This window comes from Ovis canadensis, chromosome 5 (genome assembly GCF_042477335.2).
Source record: "Ovis canadensis isolate MfBH-ARS-UI-01 breed Bighorn chromosome 5, ARS-UI_OviCan_v2, whole genome shotgun sequence".
Lineage (NCBI taxonomy): Eukaryota > Metazoa > Chordata > Mammalia > Artiodactyla > Bovidae > Ovis > Ovis canadensis.
This window is the reverse complement of record NC_091249.1, coordinates 74,426,978-74,435,139: the sequence shown is the minus strand read 5'-3', so window position 1 is coordinate 74,435,139 and position 8,162 is coordinate 74,426,978.

The following is an 8,162-nucleotide window of genomic DNA, read 5'->3' as shown; positions in this document are numbered from 1 at the left end:
GGACCTGGCCACCGTGTGTGCAGAGTAGAGAGAGGGCCTGGTCTTGGTTGCGGGGCAGGAAGGTCCAATCAGGCGGCCAGGGAGACAGGATTCTCAGGGACACAGGTAGAGGAGGCCCAAGCTGGGACGGCTGAGCACTGTCCCTGGATGCCATGGTCCACATGGGCGACCCAGCCCCCGGCCTTCCTCCCCATCCCCTGCGTGACCAGGCGGGTCCCAAGTCCCTTTCTCTGAGAAGCTTCTCTCTGGCTCCCGTCTGCCCCAAGCCTGACCTCAGTCCACTGTCGCCTGGCGCTCTGTTCTCTGCTTTCGCACTGACTGCAAGCCGAGTTTATTGTTTGGCTCTTCCTCACAGCATGTAAGATCTGGGAGTGGACACCCTGGAGCATCAAGTTCACCTCCATATCCCCTGGGCTCAGCTCCACGCCTCGGGCAGAGCCAGCCGGCAGTAAATATTGGTTGAACAGATAAAAACGAGCTAAAAAATATTGCTTAGCAACAGCAATGGTGAGGAAGAAAAGGTTTCTTCGGTGGTCTTGACTACCCCTCCCTCTCTTCCTTCCATCGTATATCAATCACCTACAATGTGCCTAGTGCTATGTTAGGCCCTGGGGTGCGGTGTCGAATGCAATGGAGAAGGTCCCTGTCATTATAAGGCTTGTATTCTAGAGGGGGAACCTGGGAAACAGCAAGCTACAAGTAAGGGTACAATGTCTGGTAAGGATAAATGTTTTAGGGAACAACAGTGTCAGGGCTGTGTGTACGCGTGTGGTCTTAGGCTGGGAAGGGGACACTTTGCTGACTCCTGGAGACGGGAATGAAGTGAAGTGGTGTGTCACTCTTACTCGGGGGAATGGAGCTACTGGTGGCGGGCATGGCAGGTATTAAGGCTGGGTGGCAAGGGCAACCTTGGCATATTCCAAAGTGGTTGGTTGTTAAGCTGTAGAAAGACAGACTTAAAGGGCTTCCATCCCAGCCAGCCTCATCTGTGATGAAGGAGGAAAGACCCTCAAAGAGGGGAAGGCATTGCCCCAGCATGCCAGTGGCAGGGCAGGAAGCAGAAGCAGGAGTCCCGGCCTTTGAGCCTCTGCTGCTGTGCCCATCCTCAACTGCTCCTGGTCAGTGTCAGTACCCTCAAGGACCACTTCAGGCTGGAATCACCCAACAGGAAAGCAGGTGGGGTCTCCCAGAGCCTGCACAGCCTCAAACCCTCATTGTGCAGGTGAGAAGACTGAGAACCAGAGAGAGGGGAGTCGTTCCCCAGGCCTCTCAGAAAGCCCAGCTAGCACGATTTCCAAACACCAGACGCATCCTCTTAGAAGCCTAGCAAGACACTGAGTAGGGGGCCACATGACACTGAGTAGGGGGCCGCATGACACTGAGTAGGGGGCCGCATCGAAGGCTGCGGATGAAGGCATGAATGAAGGCCCAGGGCTAAGGGGAGATGCAATGACTCGGATGCACTGTCTCTATGTTGTATGCGCTGGTTCCCTGTGGTGATGATCAAATCAATATTAATGAATGTTTATTCAATTTACCATGTGTCAGGCACTGTGCTGACTTAACTGCATTGCCTCTAAATTTAATCCTTGCAATTAGCATATGAGGTGGCAACTAATCCTCCTACTTTACAGGGAAGGAAATTGAGACTTAGGGAGCCAAGTAACTGAACTAAGGAAGAGAAGAAAGGGTGAGTTCATGAGAGAACCTTGGAGATGGAGAGGGTTGGGGGGCTGACTAGGGCACATCTAAATAGCAGAGTCAGTAGAAAAGCTGTCACCGTGGTAAGTCTGCCCAGCTCCTGGGAGAAGATGGGAGAGCAGTCAGGAAATCTTCTGATCTGCGCATGGGGTCTCAGGTGGGAAGGCCCCTCATGCCACCTCCTACCTTATTCGGGTCTCACAAGAACCTGGTTGGGTGCTTTTCCTTGTCTGACCACGAAGAAGAACGAGGCCAGGAAGGGGAGTGCCCAGGGTCACACTGGGAGCCGAAGCAGGTGTCCTCATGCCCCAGCCAAAGCTCCCCGCTCACCTGCGTCCCAGTTCCTGTGGTCCCATGGGGGAAGTCAGAGGTCAAGAGGCCATGTCTCCCGACTCCTGGCATTTCTGGTTGAATCACATTCCCCCAAAGATATGTTGACGTCCTGATCTCAGTACCTGTGAAAGTGGCCTGGTTTGGAAATATTCTTGCAGATGAAATCAAATGAAAATGAGGTCATATTGGTTTGGGAGGGTAGGCTAATCCAACAGGACTGGTGTCCTCTATGAAAAAAGGAGAGACAAGCACATGGAGAACACCCTGTGGAGATACAACTCACAAGGAGAACGCCCTGTGCCAGAACAGAGGCAGAGATTAGCGTGACGCTCCTGCTCTCGAAGAAAGGCCAAGGTCCGATGGCCACATCAGAAGCTAGAAAGAGGTAAGGATTCTTACCCAGAGTCTCAGAAGGAGCATGGCCCTGTGGATACCTTGATTTTGAATATCTAGTCTCCAGAACTGTGTGAGAATAAATTTCTGTTGCTTTAAGCCACCTCAGTTTGTGGTACTTTGTTATGAGAGCCTTGGCTAACTCTTGTGCTTGGTGTCCAGCCTTTCCACCTAGTATTCAAAAGAACCCTCAGGAATAAGGGGGAGGGTCCCCAGGCCTTTCATGCACAAGCCAGAAGCAAGGCCAGGGCAGGATTCCAATGAAGAGGGAACATACTGATAGCTTGATGCTTATAAATATCTTCATATGTACCAGGCATTGTTCTTTGTGTTTTACATATATTACCACTTTGAATCCTCACAACAGTTATGCAAGTAGAAGAGTTCTGTTGCCATGTCTATGCTATAGATGCGGAAACATCCCCAGGGAGGTGAAGTGATGCGTGTAGACCGCACAGCTGACAATCAGCAAAGCCTGGATCCAGATATAGGCAGTCTGTCTCTTTGCCATGACACTGACCGGGGCAGAGGTGGAGGTGTGTATTATTCCTGCCAGAGACAGACAGACAAGCAAAGTCCTGGGAGGAGGAGAGTCCAGGGCACTTTGGACAAAAGTCTGTTTTCACTAGTTTCCTAAAGCAGTGAGCCCAGGGAGGGAGGCCTGGTGAGGGTAAGAGCCTTCCATAAGGAAGACCAAGGCATGGTAGTGTCAGTACCGCATGGGGATTAAGGCTGTGGGCTCTGAAAAGAAGCCCCCACTGCATCTTCAGCATGCTTCTGGGCGACACGCTGTATTAGTCAGGAGAGTTAGGTGGTGCTGTGTTAAATGAACAACCTGAAAGCCTTAATGGCTTGTTTCTTGCCTATGTTATCTATTCACTGTGGTTCCGCCAGGTGTTCACTTTCCTTGGTTTGGTCCTTACTCAGGAACCTAGGCTGTGAGGCAATCGCTTTCTGGAAAAGAGAGTATTGGAGGATCATTTAATCAGCAAATAAGTGTTCCAGCCTCAAATAATGTACAGTTCAGGACCAGAACTGGTCGTGTGGCCCCATCCAACCACAATGCAACCAGAAGATGTCATCCTTCCTTGAACCTGGAGGGCAAAAATCCAGAAATGTTTGGTGAACGGCACTAATGAGGAGCACATAGCCAAGCTGCATTAAAGGACTGGGTCGCACACCGGGAAAAACAGGCTTCCTTTTCCCTCTCATTTTAGCTTTCAGATTCTTTCAAGGAGAAAGCCTCCGTTCAGCGCTAGTGTGTCACAGACACCTACCTGACACGTGTTAATCTCTCCTTCTCATCATTTGAGAGCAACTCTCAGGCTCAGATCTTTGGACTGCAACAGTATTTAGTTAGACTTTCCTCACATTATTTGCTTTTCTTAATATTTAATTTATTTATTTAAGCTGTGTCGAGTGCGGCACATGGGATCTTTAGTTGCGGCATGTGGACTCTTAGTTGCGGTATGCGGGATCTAGTTCCCTGACCAGGGATCTAACCCAGGCCCCCTGCACTGGGTGTGCAGAGTCTTAGCCACTGGACCACCAGGGAAGTCCCCACATATTATTCAATTTTTGTTGCATTTATTTTTCTTTATTTATTTATTTTAATTTCTGGCCATGCCACAGAGCATGTAGAATCCTAGTTCCCTGACCAGGGATAGAACCCATGCCCCTGCAATGGAAGCATGGAGTTTTAGCCACTGGGGCCAGGGAAGGCTCTCATTGCATTTTTTACCTTTGCCTGAGATGGGTTTTTCATTAATAGTAGTAATAAGAAGTTTCCTTGGAGAAAAAAAGATTAAGTAAATAAACAAGACCAGGAAAAAAAGAAAGAAAGAAAAAAAAATCCCAGAGGGAGCTTTAGAGTCAGAAGGCCTAGATTCAGATCCAGATTCCTCCACTTAACAGTTCCTTGACATCAGGCATGTAATGGGATCCCTCTAAGGCTCGGTTTCCCCATCTGCAAAATGTCAGCAATAGGAGACACCACGTCACAGGGCTGTTGGGAAATGTTGGTCAAGCTCTTATTATAATGCGGGCCCATAATAAGTTCTCGACATGAGCAATTATGATCCAGCTGAGTGGCCTCAGCTTCCCTGTCTTTAAAGTGGGTTCAGGGGAGTCTACAGCAGGCTGTCATTCCTGCTAAGGACAGTCACATAGATGCCAGTGAGACTCAACGCAGCAGGCGAGTCTGGCAGCCCCCTCCCCTCTCTAGCCTGGGTCCCTCCCTGCAGGTGTTGTGCTGGGCCTCTGGCTGACAGCTGTGTTTTCTCTGCTCGGCGAAGGTCTTAACCATAAACAGCAGAAATCCAGTGACCTCCAGCCCCTGGAAAGCCTCATTCCAGGGGCCTGTTCAAGAAAAGCCTCCTTGTGTCTGGGGTAGGGGTGGTTCTGCATTCCTCAGGCCCAACCATTTGGGCAGATCTGCTCCAGGAATGCAGCTGCTGGGCCCAGGCGGCCCCCTCCCCCGCCAGAAATAGTCAGCACTGGGCAGCTTTGCTGTGGTCTCCCTGCTCCAGAGAGGCCCTGGCTGGTGCTGGGAGGGCTGAGGGTCACAGCATCCTGGACAGGACACAGGCTGTCCCCTGGGGAAAAAGGACAAGCCCTCCCAGCTGAGTTCTGATTCAGGCATTCAGGAGTCTTGCCCTGGAACCCTAGCCCACAGTCATAGACTTGCGTTTAGAAAGAAAAGAACATGTTTTAACACAGCGTGAAAGGTCCTGCCACGCTGGCAGCTTCATCCGCCTCCTTGCCCTTTCTGCCCCAGCAGACCTTCACCGGGTGCCGGGGCTCACCCTTGCCTTCGCCCTGGTGGAAGCGCTCCCCCTCCTACCTCTTGAAAAAGCTGGCCCCTCACAGTTCAACCTTCTCATCTAGGTAAACGTCACCCCCTTAGAGAGGTCGCCCCTGGTCACTCCATCTAAGTGGCCTCCCTAAATCACCCTCAACCATATCTATCACTTTCTTATTTATTATCTGTTTGCCTACTTACGATGTCACTTTTCCCCCATTAGAATGTAAGTTCCATGATGGTGGGGACCATGCCTACTGTCAACATCTGCGTTTTCTTTGTTCAGCCAAGGTCTCAACCATGAACATCAGCAACAAGATGACTTCTAGTCTCTGGAAAGCCCTGTTCTCAGCTCTGTAAGTATTCAATAAATATTGGTTATGTGAATGGGTGAATGAATAAAAGAAGAATGCCAGAAAACAGTTTGGATAATATTTGCAATCCTTTTAATAATAGCATTCAGTTCCTAAGTGCTTTCTCTCTGCCCTGCACTGCGTTGAGTGCATTATATACAGTATTTCATTTAGTCCTGTTGCAGCTCTATGAGGTGGGGACTGGTCTTCCCATTTTCAGAGGCCCAGAGAGGTTAAGGGACTTGCCTGGGTCACATGTGAAAAAGAGGCAGAATTGCAGCTCCAGCTGCAAACCGGGTTTGTCTAATGACAAATTCTGTGCTCTTAACATCCCTCACTCCCCCTGCACCCAGAGGTGGGGAGTAACCTGACCAAAGAGGAGTGGAGGGGGTGTCAGAGAATCTTCTCACTGCCTCCCACTTCGTGTCCCAGCCAGGCCCCTTCCCTGAGAGCACACAGGGTCAGTGTCTAGCTTCCGGGCAGCACCGAGGCAGCTGAGGTTTCTCTGAGTCATCCGAATCCCTGAGGCCCCCCTACAGGTCAGCTCCCAGGCCGTCAGGCTGTGACCCAAGGCCACTCACCCAGCTAGCTCTCACACCCGGGCTAGCCAGAGGATGCGCGAGGCTCGCCCCGAGTTACAGGGGAGGGCCTGTGGCTGTGCTGCCGTGCGCTCAGCCCTGAAGAATGCTGCTGACTCATGGCCGGCGGGCTGGCCGCTGTGACTCAGGGGCGGTACAGGCATGGCTCCAAGAGGAGGAGGCAGGGTCTCCAGGTGGAGTGCACGCCAAGCCCCAGTCCCGGGACTGACATGCCACGAGGGCTATTAGCCTGATACCCTCCAGTTCCGTGACCTCAGACAGCCCTAGCCTCAGTGGGCCTTGAACTTCCTTGTCTGTGCAAAAAGCAAAGCATGATCCATGTCCCGTGGTCATCTGCCGTGAAGATAATGAAAGTGCATGAGAGCCAGGTGATGTGGGGCCTTGAGTGTCGGTGTGAGGAGGCTGGACAGGACTGGACAGAGGCCAGAGCCCTGAGCTGGGAGCTGGGAGTCCTGGACTTGTTGGCCTCTTCACACCAACTCATTGCATGACTTTGGTAAAATTGCCTCCTCGCTCTGTCTCCCTCATCAAAGGCCTGCTTCTAGTGGGCAGAGTGGATGGTCACGGACTTGAATTTGTCCATACGGTTCCCTCTGCTGAGAAAGCCCTGGCTGCTGTGTCTGCCTCCTGATCATTCAACGGCCTGTTCAAATGCCACTTCATCAAAGGAGCCTTTCAGAAACCCACGCAAAAGTCATGGCTCACAGATATTAAAATGATGGGAAATGATGGCATGAATCTACATTTGATGACATTTTTAAAAGTCCAAAATAGATTAAGTGAAAAAAAAACAGGAGACAGAATAAAAAGCATTAAAGGCATTTTTATCTATATATGTGTGTTTATAGCTAGAAATGCATTAAAAAAAGGTCTGGAGGATATCTATATTTATACATATTTATCTATATGTATATATATAAAATGTTAACCGTGATAATCTCTGAGTCATGACAATTATGGTGATATTTATTTTTTCTTAATATTTTTCAGGGTTTTCTAAAGTATATGCAATGAGCATGTTACTTTTATAAACAGACTTTAAGCTTCTCTCCAATTCTCTTTTAGCACTAGTCTTTAAAGGTTCTTTTATTTATTAAACTAAAGTATCATTTTCTCAGAAGAGCACCCTGCCACCCACCTCTTCAGGAAGTGTAACTTCTCCAGACTGCAACCATGTGACAAGCAATGGGAGTTGCCCTCTTTCTGCAGATCGATCCCTAGTCCCTGTTGATTGGCCAGGGTGGGCACCTATTCCAAGCTAAGCCAATCAGAGCTCTTCTCTGGGACTTTTAAATTTCACTGTGGTAAAATTATAAGAGTTAACAATTCAATTCATTGCTGTACAACCACCACCTCTATCTACCTAAAACCCTTTTATCACAGCCAAAGGAAACCCTATACCAGTTAAGCAATTACTTCTGATTTCCCCCTTCCAATTCCCCTAACAACCACTAATCTACATTCTGTCTATGGATTTACCTCTTGTAGATATTTCACATAGATGGAGTCATATAATATGTGAAATTTTGTGTCTGGATTCTTTCACTTGGCATATTAGTTTTGAGGTTCATCCACATTGTACCATGTATCAGAACTCCCTTCCTTTTAACAGCTGAGTACTATTTCATTGTACGTATTTACTACAATTTGTTTATCCATTCATCCCTTGAAGGCTATTTGGGCTGTTTCCACCTTTTGGCTACTGTGAATAGTGCTGCTGTGAATATTTATGTACAAATGTATGTTTGAGTTCCTGTTTTTAGGTTTTTTTTGAGTATATAACTAGGAATGAGATGGCTAGGTCATATTGTAATTCTGTTTAACTTTTTGATTTCCACAGTGGCTGAACCATTTTACACTCCCATCCATGACATAGCCACAAAGTCTCCAGGATGTTTTTAACTTGAACCAAGAAAGAGCAGCTCTGAGTCTCTTCCTGATGAGTCTGGGGATATGAAAATGACACCCACGGAAGGGGAAAGG